The sequence below is a fragment of the Ursus arctos genome, unplaced genomic scaffold (genome assembly GCF_023065955.2).
Source record: "Ursus arctos isolate Adak ecotype North America unplaced genomic scaffold, UrsArc2.0 scaffold_14, whole genome shotgun sequence".
Classification (NCBI taxonomy): Eukaryota; Metazoa; Chordata; class Mammalia; order Carnivora; family Ursidae; genus Ursus; species Ursus arctos.
The window spans coordinates 58,908,946-58,924,802 of NW_026622808.1; the positions used below are offsets into that span (position 1 = coordinate 58,908,946).

At 40.6% G+C, this 15,857-nt stretch overlaps 1 pseudogene; it reads right to left on the reverse strand.

Annotated features, from left to right (window-relative positions):
* Positions 1-15,857, reverse strand: part of LOC113257108 (actin, clone 302-like) — an 89,632-nt pseudogene that overhangs the window by 67,930 nt on the left and 5,845 nt on the right.

Genomic DNA, 15,857 nt, shown 5'->3' on the forward strand with positions numbered 1-15,857 from the left:
AACTCAGGAATATGGCAGAGACTATAAATTGTCTGGCAATACCCCTTCTCCCCTTCTATGGTAGAATTCTCTGTTTTTAGCTGGATACTTTTCCTAGTTAGATGTGGCTAAGTGACTATGTTCTGCTAATGAGATAGAAGCAAAAAATGGTGTGTCTTTAAACAGAGACATTTTTCCTTATCCCACTCTTTCTTTCTGTTGGCTAGACTGTATGCATAAAAGTGGAGCTGGGGCATCCCTCCCAGACCCCAAAACGACCCTAGAAAAGGGAGGCCATACATAGCTAATGAACAAACTTGACAGGAGTCGGTGCCAGATACTCTGGAACTCATCAATCCTGATCTGATAACCTCTGGACTTTTAGGTGAGAGTCTCCCTCATTTATGCCACTGTTATTTTCAGTTTTCTAGCACTAGCACCAAACTTCATTATAATGATCCAAGGAAACCCTTGGCTACGTACCTAAGCCTTGCTTTCCAATCACTTTTATCGGTAATAAAGCTGGTATTTTCATTTCTGTCTGACTCGTGCATCTTATTTCTCATTTGCTTAGAAACACAAATCAAGGAAAAGGGCCTGATTATCACCTGCTAAAACCCTAGTAATTATCCCCAAGAGTAAAAAATAGAACTATGACGCTGACTTCCATGTATCTAACCAGAAAAGTTATAAGAGGAAACAAATTATAAAATTCCCACTATATATTGGCCATATTCCAAATGCTGTGAAATTGTGCTTCAAAACTTTAAACAGCCTCACTTGTTCATGTATTTTTTTTTTTTTTAAGATTTTATTTATTTATTTGACAGAGACAGCCAGCGAGAGAGGGAACACAGCAGGGGAGTGGGAGAGGAAGAAGCAGGCTCCCAGCGGAGGAGCCCGATGTGGGACTCGATCCCGGAACGCCAGGATCACGCCCTGAGCCGAAGGCAGACGCTTTAACGACTGCGCTACCCAGGCGCCCCCCATGTATTAATAATATGAAAATAACCCTATCAACACCATAAAAGGGGATGGGAGTTTTATAGCTTCATTTAAACTTTTGGAGAGGCCAACATCTTTGACTTCCTTCCTTAAAGCAAGGATGTTGGAAAAACAAGTTAATATGGAGACTTATCAGAAAGCTAAAATAATTATTTGGATCCTATAGTATTATCTAATAAATTTACCAATTTCTTCTCTACCACATTTAAACCCTACCACCAGGAGACCCTACACTTTATAAGTTAAAGGGATCCATTATTATACATACTTTTGTATGATATCATAAGTATGATGGTTGTTGTATCCTTTAAATGAGTGAAATGTATGGCATATGAATTATATCTCACTAAGCTATAAATAATAAGTATGTTAGGGTTTGCATGTTTGAGTTACATATTTTCAGAAATGGTTCCATGTGAATAGAGGATAATATAGAGGACTCATGAAATGTCCCACGCTACAAATGTGTAATGTCATAAACAGAACAAATTTTTCCTCCAATCTAATCATTTCTCCCTGCCAACCTTCCTCTAGAACTTTGCTTTCTCTGAAGGGGTCCTGCCTTTGGTAAAGCAGCTTGTACCACTCATTTCAAGATGGCCTTTTTTCTCCTCACAAGCCCTTCTGATGACTAAGATACTTAAGAAGCAGTAAGGAAGTGGTCAGAAGGAAAATGTTTGGCTCACTGTTTAATTCTATGGATACTTTTTTCCTACTTTCTTCAGCCCTTCCTCTATTGAATATCACCATCTGTGAATCAGAGATACTCACAGAGGACAATCTTCACAGACACGAGCAGCATCTTCCTCTTGGTGCCTCTACCAGAGACAGAACTCATAGAGCATAGACCCTTGGAATTTTCTGTACTCATGCGCAAGTTTATTCTTAAATAGCACATAGCCCTGGAAATCTGATTCCTCACGTAAGAGTCAAAATAGTCTATTCCAAGTCTTTTCTAAACACTGAGTTAACGGCATTTACTTTATTGCCATGTTTTTAAAAATGGTGACACTTCCATTTTTGAGAACAAACATTAAGAGATATATTTCTGTTTAACTAGTATCTTACTATAAAATATATATAAATTTTATAATTATAAATTACTGCAAATTAGAAGTTTAAAAGGTGGCATATATCTTCATGGAATTAAAACATAAAAAATTTTCTTTGAAGTCAGTTTCCACTGACTTCATTAAGAATGTAGAAATGTGTATCTTGGAAACAATTTTGGCCCAAGAATAATAAAGATCATACTTGGAGAATAAAGCTTTCCAAATTTCTTTTTTTAAATGATTTTTTAAATTCCTAATTAATATTTATAAATTATCAGTGGCTAAATGGAAAAGTTTGCTTTAATTGAAAAGATTCCTTTCTCCCTTTTGTTCTCAATATCCCAGTACCAGTTAGCTCTGAAGCATAAGGCAGGAGTGGATTCAGGACATCAACAGGAGACTAACTTGGATAGAAGAGAAGATTTTAAACTCAGTCTTGTTAAAAAGGGGAGGGAGGTGGAATTTGCCCAAATTGTTTTCATTCCCTTGAGTGTTCAAAGAGTGTTTTATTTGCGTAGCATATTTCTAATTACAGCGTTGGCACTTTTCAGTTTATTATATTAGTGCTGAGCAAGTTACTGAATCTCTCTAAGCCTAAATTCCTCTTTCTGGATATAACAATATTGGGAAGATCAAATGAGTTAACACTTGTCAAGGGTTTAGCACAACAACTCAGCACTAGGATACCTATGATAAAAAAGACAATTACAAGTGTTAACAAAGATGTGGAGAAATTGGAACCTTCATATATTGCTGGGGGAATTGTAAAATTGCACAACTCTTTTGTAAAGCCTTTGGGTTAATTCCTTAAAACATTAGATATAAAGTAACCACTTGTTCCAGTAACTCCATTCCTCGGTATAGACCCAAGAGAAACGAAAACATGCCCACAGAAAAGCCTGTGCACAAATGTTCATAGTGGCATTATTCATAATAGCCAAAAAGTTGGCACACCCCAAATGTCCATTGACTGACGAATAAATAAAATGTGGTATCCTTACTGTGGAATATAATTCAGCCATCAAAAGGAAGGAACTGATGTATGCCCCGACATGGATAAACCTTGAAAATATGCTAAGCGAAGGAAACCAGACACAAAAGGCTACATATTATGTGATTCTATTTAAATGAAATACCCAGGGGCGCCTGGGTGGCTCAGTCGGTTAAGCGTCTACCTTCAGCTCAGGTCATGATCCCAGGGTCCTGGAATCAAGCCCTGGGATCGAGCAGGGAGCCTCCTTCTCCCTCTCCTGTGCCCCCCCACCCCCTACTTGTGCGCTCACTCTCTCTCTGTCAAATAAATAAATAAAATCTTAATAAATAAAATGAAATATCCGGAATACGCAATTCCATAGAAATATAAAGTAGATTAGTATTTGCCAGTGGCTGGTAGGGAGGGAGGTATAGGAAGTGATTGCTAACAGGTACAGGGTTTCTTTTTAGGGTATATATACTAAAAACCACTCTCAGGGGTGAGTTTTGTGTCATGTGAGTTATACCTCCATTAAGCCATTACAAGAAAAGGAAAGAAGACGTGGGTGCCTCTCCCTTGGAAACTGGTCACCGACAACACTGAACACTGCCCTTAGAAAGAACTCTTCATTCAGGGAAATGCTTCTCCACTCACCGTACATCCTCGAAACAAAACACGAGTGTGCTTAATGCTGTGATTGTGGCCAGTTACCACGATCGAGATGTGCACTGTTTCACAGTGCAGTGAGATTTTCAAGAGCAGAATTGTTTGGCTTAATAAGAACATGAATGAATCAATTAACTTGTCAGATCCTTCCTCTCAGATGGCATGAATGCAATTCTTGAAAAACCAAGTGTGGCTCCCTTGTAGTGTGGAATGTCAATTTTCCTGCTTCTCTGTTTGTAGTTCCAGAGGTACTCACACATTAGCACTGTACTCATTACAGTTGCACATGGGAACAGAAATATTTTGCAACGTTAAACAATCCATATTACTTTTGAACTTGCAGATGTGTGGGTCTAGAAGTTTGATATTGGTTCTGCACATTATTTCACACTAGCTGGTTCTCATTACATTAAGAAATAGTTAAAATGGCAATTTAAGTGATAGTTGTTTATGAAATTAAAATAGGTTCTGCAATAATAATTCATTAAATGAGATCTCATTACGATGTTTGAACAGGATAAGTAAATTTCATGGTTTATTTTCAACTCTGTCTTTGCAGAGTGAAGCTTTTTCAAATTGATAAAAAAAAAAAAAAAAAAAAAAAAAAAAAAACTACCAAAGAGCTATACTGACTCAAGAAAGATGGTCTCTGGCTTGCCAGGTCTCTGTAGACAGGTCTGACGTTATTCTGATGTTCCTCCCTCTATAAGTAAGGAATCTCTTCCCCCTCACCGCTTTCAAGATTGTTCAACATCATTAGCCATCAGGGAAATTCAAAACAAAACCATATTGAGACACCACTTTACACCAGTTAGAATGGCAAAAATTGAAAAGGCAAGAAACAACAAATGTTGGAGAGGATGTGGAGAGAGGGGATCCCCTTTTACACTGTTGGTGGGAATGCAAGTTGGTACAGCCACTTTGGAAAACAGTGTGGAGGTCCCTTAAAAAGTTAAAAATTGAGCTACCCTATGATCCAGCAATTGCACTACTGGGTATTTACCCCAAAGATACAGACGTAGTGAAGAGAAGGGCCATATGCACCCCAATGTTCATAGCAGCATTGTCCACAATAGCTAAATTGTAGAAGGAGCCAAGATGCCCTTCAACAGATGACTGGATTAAGAAGATGTGGTCCATCAAAAACCAGGGATGTACTGTATGGTGACTAACATAATATAATAAAAAAACATTAAAAAAAAAAAAGAAGATGTGGTCCATATATACAATGGAATATTACTCAGTCATCAGAAAGAACGATTACCCAACATTTGCAGCAACATGGATGGGACTGGAGGGGATTATGCTAAGTGAAATAAGCAGAGAAAGACAATTATCATATGGTTTCACTCATTGGTGGAGCATAAGGAATAGCATGGAGATTGTTAGGAGAAGGAAGGGAAAAATGAAGGGGGGTAAATGGGGAGATGAACCATGAGAGACTATGGACTCCGGGAAACAAACTGAGGGTTTTAGAGGGGAGGGGGGTGGGGGAATGGGATAGCCCGGTGATGGGTATTAAGGAGGGCACGTATTGCATGGAGCACTGGGTGTTATATGCAAACAATGAATCATGGAACACTACATCAAAAACCAATGATGTACTGTATGGTGACTAACATAATATAAATAAGTAAATAAATAAATGTCTCATTTGGTACCATTATTTTGTTTGTTTGTTTTTGTTTTTAAAGATTTTATTTATTCATTTGAGACAGAGAGATAGAGAGAGTAAGCACAAGCAGGGGGAGAGGCCGCTGAGCAGGGAGCCTGACTCCGGGCTCGATCCCAGGACCTGGAGGTCATGACCTGAGCCCAAAGCAGATGCTTAACCATCTGAGCCACCCACGTGCCACTGGTATCATTGTTAATAGAACACCAACTATGTGAAAATCTTGCTTATAACAACACAATTTGTGATTTTACTAAAAAGAAAAAAAATATATTTTTTTGAAATAAATATGTAATAATTTCTGACTCAGGTCATAATTTTATTATCCATCTTAACATTGCCAGCTCGGTTGGATGCCCAGGCATGAACAAGGATAATTAAATTTAGCCATATTTGATATTTTGCCAATTTTCAGTCATATAAAAAACACAACTTTATACATGCTTCCTATTTTTGCAGTTATGAAGATATTTTTGTTAAAGTAGGAAGATAACTTGGTTTGTAACTTTTAACTATCTCTGCATATTGACTGTGGCTCTCCCACAAGCTGTCCTGGCCTTCACACTTTTTTTTTTTCTTAAGATTTTATTGATTTGTCAGAGAGAGAGAGAGCACAAGCAAGGGGAGCAGCAGGCAGAGGGAGAAGCAGACTCCCGCTGAGCAGGGAGCCCGACGTGGGACTGGATCCCAGGATCCCTGGATCATGACCTGAGCTGAAGGCAGACACATAACCAACTGAGCCACCCGGGCACCCCTGGCCTTCAGACTTATGGGAGGAAACGAGCTTCCCTGGCAAGGCTCACATGAAATAATGGATGTAGATAGGCTACAAAGTACCAAATAAATTTAGATATCATTTCAGAGATAGTTCTGATTTAAGAGTGTGCTGTTATACAGAACAGAAAAGAAAGCATGTTATCATAGACATCTTTGGTTTCATCAAGATTCATTTAGATTCCATATAACAGTAGGTCTGTCTTGGTGGTATAGGTTATGGAAATATAAGAATAAACTCCCAAAGGAGGTCTGTTAATCATTTAAATGAAAGGCTACCTGTCTTTGGTCATTTAAGTATAGATAAAATTATAAGCAAAATCTGAAGCCAGAGTTCCCTTTTGCTTTATAACTATTAGGGATTTCCCCGGGATACTAAAAGTCCTCTCTATTCTTGTGTATATTGTTATTTAGCATTAGTTTTCACCTCATTGCCCAAAGCTACAAGTCATCCTCCTCCTCCGAACAGCTGATCAACCACTAAATCCTATAAATTTCCCACACTACACACGTCTAAAATCTGTTTTATTCACCCTGTTATCATTCTATACCACGCATCCATCATTTCTTCTCTGCAACAGCCCCTCTGCCTCCAGCCTCACCATCCCCTCTGAGCATTCGCCCCAGCTCTTAACCCTCCATGACTCCTCATCACACTCAGGATGCAGCCCAACCTTCTCAACATGACGAGACAGCCCCTGACTGCCTTTCCACCTCATCTCTCACTTCTCTTTATTTCTCTGAGGTCTTCTTTGAAAAGCCATGCCCTCTCTCATCCCTCACCTTGACAATTGCTATTCCCTTCTGGAAGAAGCTTAAGGAAGCTGGTTGATTACCTTTGCCTGCAGAGAGCATTAGAAGGGGTGTGTGTGTGTATGTGTGCGTGTGTGTGTGTATGACAATTTACATTATTCTTACCCTTGCCTTCTTTGTAGAGAATACTCTGGATTTTCTTCATCCTGAAACCTTTTTCAGGTATTGCTAGGATTTCTTACCCTCCATTTCCTATGCTGCTTGTTACATGGGTACTAGGTAGCTAAAATAACAAGAGAGCCAGCAATATACTCTATTTTATTTTCCTTTCTTTGTCTTTCCTTCCCTCCTTCTGTTTGTGTTTGCTGCTAGCTGGCTATTCACCACTTCCATCAGCCTGCTATCTCCTTGTCATTCATCTTCCTCCACCACCTGCCCAGCCTGGTCCTCAATGCCACATTCCCATGGATGAACTGGGAAAATACAAATTACTTGATTTATCGTATAACCATCCCTGCTGCATACTGCTTTGCTAACTTTGTTAGTCTTCCAGTCCAGACATACTGAATGCTCCCTGCTTACAAGGGCAGTCAGTTACAGAGTGCTGATGCCACAAATTACAACCCCACATGGCCCATGGCCTCTGCTCACCATGCCCCCTTCTCGACCAGCCCACACTCCACCCTCCCTCCACCCCTTGTCCACTTCTGTCTTCTTTTCCTAAACTTCCACCACCTCAAAGCATTTGTGCATAGTAGGTAGACAAAGAAAAGTGCTTCCAAACAAATCTAGATCTATTTCTCTTAGCCCGTATTTGAACGTAATTGAATCTCCTCAATTAGAGCTTCCATTTGCCCTCAAGGAGTTTTACAAAGTGCATTTGTTTATATTGTTTATGTTGTTTATGTTAGAGGTGTTTGCTTTGTTATCCATCTGTTCCTCCTGTCTTCCCCAACTCATGAAAATAACCTCCTTCCCCTTTCCTCACCTCCTCCCACCCCACCCCCAGTCGTAGACTCAATGGTATACATCCTCAGCTCTTTCAAGGGTGGGAATTAAGTACAGCTCGAAGACTAATCCTTGACCTTCAACAGACACCAGAACCTTCCACTCTCCTAACTGGCCCTGTAGAAATTGCTCCCAAAATTCTGACTAGTTTAAGACAATTTTAGCTACTACATTTTTTATTTTATTGCATAGTAAGAGTATTTCACAATAAACTATATTTACTATCACTGTCCTTCCAGAAAGGAAAGTCATTGTAACACAGGGAAAAGGGGCACATAATCACTTGAAATCTCCCAGCAGTTCTTCAAATGAAGTCAGTATAGCTTTAGAAACAACATGACACCTTGTCTTTATTTCTCTTTGCCAAGACCAACACTTGGGAAGAAGTTCTGGCGGAACTGTCTAGTCCCCTAAACAATTCTGTTATTCTTTCATTCATTCATTCATTCATGTATTCAATTCATTCATTCTTTCACTCACAAACATTTGTTAAATCTAGTTTGTCCTCTGTGATGCAAAGTCAACTTCTTGAGCTCATAATTCATTCAGCAAATGTTTCTGAGCACCTATTATGCTACATTCTGGAAATTGGGACAAAAAGCAATCTTTATTCTCAGAGCATTTGTAATCCAATTAGAAAAAAACAAAAACAACAATTAGAGTGAAAGGATCTCAATTTAGGGACCACGTGTTATGGCTACACTTCATAGGTCTTTGAAACACTTTAATTTTGTGTATGTGTACAGATTTGACATTTGCGGATTGGTCTTTGTCTAGCTCCCCATGAGACTGAGCTCCGTGAGAACTGGGACCAGGTCCATTTTCGCTTGCTACTATCTCTGCAGCACTTACTGGGCATTGTTGAATGAACTAATAAATGTTAGTGTGATAAATCTCACATTACCTTTACGATCAAGTCCAAATTCCTTACCACATCACCTTAATTCTTCCACAATCTACTATTTGAGCAAAGCCCCACAACTCCCTTCCCATTTTATAATCTAGCCCACCTGGGTAGCTCTCCGTTTCCTAAACAGGCCTGAGGATAAATTTGGCTCACACTGCTTTCCTCCCTTGGGACATTTCCCATCTCAGATCCTTCCACCTCTCCCTTCATTGTTTATTGACTTCTTTCCCATCCTTCTTTATGTTTTTCAAAGATTTTATTTATTTATTTGAGACAGAGAGAGAGACAGAGACAGAGAGAGAGCATGAGCAAGGGGAGGGGCAGAGGGAGAAGCAGACTCCCCACTGAACTGGGAGCCTGATGTGGGGCTCAACCCCAGGACTTTGGGATCATGACCTGAGCCGAAGGCAGATGTTTAACCAACTGAGCCACCCAGGCATCCCCCATCCTTCTTTCTTTCCTTGGGGGGGGGCACTTTATTATTTTTTTATTTAAATTCAATTAATTAACATATAATGTATTATTGGTCAGAGGTAGAGGTCAGTGATTCATCAGTTGCAAATAACACCCAGTGCTCCTTACATCATGTGCCCTCCTTAATGTCCAGCACCCAGTCACCCCATCCCCCCACCCACTCCCCTTCAACCCTCAGTTTCCCACCCTTCTTTAAAGTCTCAACTCAAATCCTATGTCTGTGAAGCATGTGTTTGAGCTCCTTGGGAAGGAGACTCTGAGAGGAAGGTGGGAGTGTGGGGAGATTATGAGGGGGTGTTGCTGAGATTAGCACCTGTGGAATGGAAGAAAAGGAAGCAGACTGGACAAAGAAGAACTTGGGCTGCAATGAAATCTCAACCAAGACCACATCTGACCCAAGGAGCTCTGAAGCTGAGGTGGCCTTTCGGGGTTGCCTGTCATTGTAGTGCATGGTAGTGCAGCCTTTTTTTTTGTTTTTAAGATGTATTTATTTATTTGAGAGAGAGAGAGCACAGGTGTGCACATGTGAACAGGGTTGGGGGGGCAGAGAGAGCAGGAGAGATCATCTCAAGCAGACTCCCTGCAGAGCGTGCAACCCCATGCAGGGCCCAATCCCAGGACCCTAAGATCATGACCTGAGCTGAAATCAAGAGTCGGTCACTTAACCGACTGAGCCACCCAGGCACCCCAAAGTGGGGTCTTTAAATTCCTGCATCAGCAGGTCACCTGATGCAGACTGCCTTTGGAAAGCGGTGAAGGGGTGTGGTCTTGCATGAGAAGACTAACAGCACTCTCAGCAGCTAGAGAAATAAATCCTTCCGTCCCTCAGGCGGGTGTGGGCACAGCACTCAGCATTCACTACACCAATATTCTGCAGCTCCAGCACCTGTCAAAAGCACCCAGAGGGCCCCAAATCCTAGAGTTCTTGATTTAGTAGATCTGGAGTAGGACCTCAGAATTCACATTCTAGAGGTTTCCAGGTGGTGCTGATGCCACTGAGCTGCAGACCACACTTTGAGGACCACTATACAACACACTGTGACCACAGAAAGCCTCAACCCATTCATTTCTGACCATTTACATTGCTCTCACCACTTCCTGCCTTGTGCTATTTAAATTGTGTGTGTCAGCTTTTTCTGAGTCTCATCCTCTTGAGAATGCAAAGCTCTCCAGGCCATGTTATGGTTTATGTTTATTATGGACTGAATATTTGTATCCCCTCAAAATTCATACATCAAAGCCTTAACCCCCAATGTAATAGTATTGCCTCCTGTGGGAGGTAATTAGGTTTAGATAAGGTCATGAGGGTGTGGCCCTCATAATAGGATCAGTGCCCTTATAAGAAGAGGAAGAGATACCTATGTCTATCTGTGGTGTCTGTCTGTCTTTTTCTCCACAAGCACACACCAAGGAAAGGCAATGTGAACACACAGACAGAAGACAGCTGTTGATAAGCGAGGGAGAGAGCCTCATCAAACACTGAACCAGCCAGCTACTTGACCTCGGACTACTCAGGCTCCAGAACTTCAAGAAATGAGTATCTGTTGCTTAAGCCATCCAGTCTATGGAATTTTGTCATAGCAGCCCAAGCCCACTAAGATAATATTCTTCTTGAAAGTACATGGAAAGTCACCAGTGGAGTTGGAGCAGAATGCGGACATGACCACATTTATATCTCTAAAAGAAATGGCTCTAGTGGGAAGAACTGACTTGGGTTGGAGGACAGAGGGTTTGTCAGAGAGGATCCAGGGACACTGATTGGGGGATTGTTTATAGTAGTCTGGGGAGATCCACAGACTACTGAAGGTGGAGAAAAACAGACTGAAAGGTGTATTTAGGAGGCAGTAGTGCCCAGCCCTCCAGATGGACTAGATGTGGGAGATGAGCGAGAGGGAGAGGTCAAGAAGGACGCTGCAGTGGCTGGCATATGCACCTGGAGGTACTGAGAAGAATTTCCCGCACACTGGGAGAGAATCAGCTTGTAGGACACAGGGTCTCAGAGACGGGGCTTTGACAAATTTGGGGCTTTGTTTATTCCCAAAAGTATAAAGTTAAACATGCTTTTAAAAAATTAACTCATTAACTTACTTCATTTTTCTTCTTCTTCCCCATAAACCAGATTTTTCCACATAATATTCCCAGTGTAAGGAGATGTATGTGATTTGGCTTTTGTCTTCAGGAATGCTTCTTTGAATATTTGACCACCAAAAACCAGTTTAAAGCCTCGTACGAGAACATCGTGTTCTGAACTGGCTGTACCCAAAAAAAGTGACAAAGAACATCACATGGGCTGGCGTTATTGCCAGAAAACATCAGCAGCTTACCAAATTTGTTCTCCCATCTCAGATACAAGCTCTGGCCAGTCTAGTGACAAGAGGAAAAGGAGAACAATAGGAAGGATGACATAAAGCAGAATATGATCAGTGTAGATACTGGGATTCAGTTCATGCAAACCTCCCACCATGAAGCAGAGGTGTTTAGAATAATGATACATTTGGGAGCATTTTGGTTTATCAAAAGGAATGTTTTTTTCCCAATTAAATCACTTTTTATTATTTTTCCCCTTTAAATCAGTACATATTACTATTATTTTTTGTAGCGTATATCTTTAAATGGTTTTAATATTCAATATTTTAATATTTAACATTTTGTGGAATATATATATATTTTTTAAATATTTTATTTATTTATTTGACAGAAAGAGAGAGAGAGCACACAAGCAGGGGAAGTGGCAGGCAGAGGGAGACAAGAAGCAGGCTTCCTGCTAAACAAGGAGCCGGAGGCGGGGCTTGATCCCAGGACCCTGGGATCCTGACCTGAGCCACCCAGGTGCCCCTTGTGGAATATATTTTAACAAGACAAGGTGGGAGAAAATAAATGTGCTTTCACTATTCATTTCAAAAACATAGTTAACATTCTGCACTACTTTTAAAATCTAGGCTTTTATCCCTCTTCCTGGTATTTTTCTTCATTGAGATACAGTTGACATATAACATTGTTTAAATTCAATGTGTACAATTGCATTAATTTGAAATAGGTTTATAACATGTTCTATATTGCAGTATGATCACCACCCTAGTGTTGCCCAACACCCCCATCAAGTCACATGATTACCACTTCTTTTTTGTGGTGAGAACATTTAAGATCTAGTCTCTTGGCAACTTTGAGGTATATAATACAGTATTGTTGACAATAACCACAATGCTGCACATTTGATCCCAGAACTTATTCATCTTTTAACCCTAAGCTCTAACCTTTAACATTTAGGAGTTTCTTTCTCATCCTGCTATGAGCAAAAATATAGCTTTTCTCTTCTTTTTTTTTTATGATACCAAATAAAATTAGGTTTTAAAATTTCAAAAAATCAGGAGCCTTATAAGGCTACAAGCAAGGGAGATTTTTTGGAACCTATTATTTGAAATAGTTTAAGGTACAACAAGCATTCCTTAAGCATTCGTAACTGGGCTGAGATCAAATGGATTCATTAACGTTTTTTTTTTCCCTCTAAAAAGGCTCCATTTCCTTAGCAACACACGTTTTTTTGTGTCTGGTTAGGCACGATGCCCACCTCCCCCACCATTGCCACAAAACATCACAGGTGACGACAAATGCTATTCACACTTTTTTTTTTTAACTAAGAAGAAATTCAACTGGAATTCTCCAGTTGCAGTTCCAGTCTATTCGTTTATAAATAATGTCCTTCTGAGGATGTACAAGACAATAAATAATAGTTTATCCTCTATCACAAAGCCAACGTGGTTACGAGTGTCGCAGACACTCTAGGACACAAAAGTTTCAAGCTCCAAGTTTAAATTGCCAAACCCACAGGTCCCAACCAAGCATATGCCACGGGTAAGCAAAAGGCCACACACCATGGAGAAGCTGCTAGCAGGTTGGCTTTAGGTCCTCACTTCCCACACATGTCCAGAGCTCGGGTTGTTTAGCCAACCTTTCTGAAGCACCCACTACATACCAGCTGTTGTTTGGGTGCTTTGATACTATCGTAAGCGTTCTGCTGTTGTTTTTGTTTTGTTCTGTTTAAAGATGCTATTAAGTCATCTCTACACCCAACACGGGACCCAAACTAACAACCCGGAGATCAAGAGTCACGTGCTTCACTGACTGAGCCAGCCAGGCACCCCACTATTGTTTTTTTAAAGCTACCACAAGGCAAAAGCTCCTCCTTGTTTTATGCAGCTGGTTTTACCTTTGTTTTTACTTCACCCAGGAATCCCCATCACAGAATTCCAGAGTGGAAGGTTCCTTGAAGACTGTGAAATGAGGGGCGCCTGGGTGGCTGAGTCGGTTGAGTGCCCAGCTCTTGGTTTCAGCTCAGGTCATGATCTCAGGGTCCTGGGATCAAGCCGGATGTCCGCGTGGGCTCTGTGCTCAGGGGGGCGCCTGCTTCAGATTCTCTCTCTCCCTTTGCCCCTACCCCCACTCACGTGTGGGCTCTTTTTCTCAAATAAATAATCTTCAAAAAAAAAAGATTGTGAAATGAGGGGGTCTACAACAGGTCTATGGGAAGGGACGCGCATACATTTTTTCTGTCTTGCCTTCCTCCCAAATGGTTTAATGTCATTCCAGAAAAGTAAAGAAATAGAGCCTAAAGCAGAAGCAGCATCCGTCAATGTCTCAGGAACAGGGCCACAAGATGGACACACTAGTGACTTCCAGGAGCAACTGTCCTAATCCAAAGCCCACCTCTAGGCAGAATTTTCCTGACAACGCTCCTCTCCTTTCTCCTATAGGAGAGCTCAAATCACTGAAGCCCTGTTTTACAGATAATGCAACCATAGCTCCTAACGGGCCCGAGGCTTGGGGGAGTGAGAATGGGGATTTGGAAAGGTGTCTGAAACCAGGCCTCATATTAGCCCTATTCGCTCCCTCTTCTTGGGGAGGACTTGGGAAAGTGCATTTTTTGCAATTTCCCCGGAGTACTTCTAACGCAACAAGCCCGGTACTCGCTCTGAGGCCATCAGATGGAGGAGCGTGAGGTGAGAGGAGGCTGGAGAGATTAGTTAATATGTAAGGTTCCTGACCTTCAGACTCTATTTTTTAATTTTTCAGGGGCACATGAGGTCAGAACCATCCCCAAACAAGTCCATAGGAAAAGTCAGAATTATTAACTCAGAGAGGGGCTCTGGATCACCAAACCACAAGGAGAAAAATAACATGGTAATTAGAAGCAGTTACGAGGTCACTGTGGATTATGGGCAGGGGTGGGGAGTGGAAGCAAGTTACTCTGAAAACTGATTTCATTAACAGTCTCTTTTTGCAGACCGGAGTCATTTGCCACCAAGATTGGACCAACTGCATACGCCAGGGAATATTTCAGCAACGGACAACCAGGAATGCTCTAAGGCTGAGGCCGATAAAGACCTGCTTGATTTCGTTCATCTCCCCTGACAACCATTTCTGAATTCTACAGATGAATTTCCCCAATACTGAGCTACCTTGGTTGTTCTCAGATTCATTTTAGGATAAAAACCACTGAAAAGCTGCAGATTCACTGTGCGTAGGAATATAATAAATTGGTACAGCCTTTTTTTTTGAAAGCTGTCAATCAGTATCCATCACAATTTAAAATAATTATATGCTTTGATACAGGATTTAGACTCTTAGGAATTTATCCTACAGAAATATCTGCATAAATTGGCAAAGATGCACATAAGTACAAATAGGTTTACTGAAACATTTTTAAACAATGAAAACAGAAAATAAACCAAATATTCATCAATAGTGGAATGCTTAAATAAATTAATTCAGCTATTTTTTTAAGATTTTATTTATTTATTAGAGAGAGAGAGCGCGCGCACACAAGCAGGGGGGAGGAGCAGAGGGAGAAGGAGAAGCAGACTCCCTGCTGAGCAGGGAGCCAGACGCAGGACTTGATCCTGAGACCACAACCTGAGATTAGGACCTGAGTTGAAGGTAGACGCTTAACCCATGTGCCCCTAATTCAGCTATTTTAAAAAGAGCTAGACCTATATAGTACTTTCCTGAGGTGTACAAAATAGATTAAATGAATAGTGTTTATAGCATGATTCCATTTTGTTATATAAAAACCAAATGCAAGTTGTATATACTGTGCCTGATTTCTGTGTATATGTGTATATATTTATAAATTGTCTATGTTCAATATATATCAATATATGCATGTGTACTATATGTTTGCAAATGCAAAGGAAAAAAAATCTGGGAAGATACAGTAACTGTTGAGAGTAGTTACCTGCTGGCCCAGGTTCAGGAGATCAGAATTCACAAAATGAAGGGCTTCTAAGGATACTTTGTGTATTTTCTAGAGTTTCTAGGTTTGCCCTATGCATTTCACGGTTCTTATAATCTAAAAATATAGCAAAGAGTTTTCTAATGAAACTTGATGGCTAGTTATTAATAACATAATTGCTAATAAAGGCAGTAGAAATTCAGAAAATCATCAGGGTAAAAAGATGAGAGATGATTCCAAAGCCTCTCCTCCCTCCTACAGGTCACATTCATCATCTCCATCTCCTCTAAAAGCTAGAGACTGGGGCGCCTGGCTGGCTCAGTCAGTGGAGTGTGTGATTCTTCATCTCAGAGTTGTAAATTTGA